Source organism: Papilio xuthus, unplaced genomic scaffold (assembly GCF_000836235.2).
Source record: "Papilio xuthus unplaced genomic scaffold, Pxut_1.1 DF825017.1, whole genome shotgun sequence".
Taxonomy (NCBI): domain Eukaryota; kingdom Metazoa; phylum Arthropoda; class Insecta; order Lepidoptera; family Papilionidae; genus Papilio; species Papilio xuthus.
In genome coordinates this window covers 5,213,775-5,214,329 of record NW_013533632.1, presented here as the reverse complement: position 1 = coordinate 5,214,329, position 555 = coordinate 5,213,775, and positions in this window count along the sequence as shown.

Here is a 555-nt window from a genome sequence, read left to right as displayed (position 1 = left end):
CCCCCCCGCCAGTGCCCCCGCCCCCAGCCTGTTACTCCCCGCCCATGCACACTCACTCTTCGTGTAGAAGGCTTCCAGGTTAATAAAACACTTCATATATACTAAACACACCTTTAAAAAGTCATCAAAAATGTGTTAACTTAAGCTAATTCAAATTTTAAAATTTGTTCATTAGTTTTCATTTCAATAATCATTAATTTCAGTGTTCATTTGCGAATAAATCTAACATATTCAAATTTAGTTGTTACAATTATAGAAAGAGATACATGTAATAAAGCAATTTTTTTACTAAATACCAACACAACTCGTTTGTTCGCTTAACAACATAACTGTGACATACCATTTAAGCATCACTTACATGACTATTGTCTTAAAAGGAATACATTAAAGCTCGTGTTGGGATGAAAATATCCGTGTCAGTTGATCGTGTTGAGATTCGGTGTTTGGTAACGGGTGAGATAACACAATAGGCGTGACGGATATCGAGGAGCGCGATGCAATGCAGCTATGGTTCGAGGCGCGGTGGGCGCGGCTTGTAGCGCAGAGGCGGGAGCG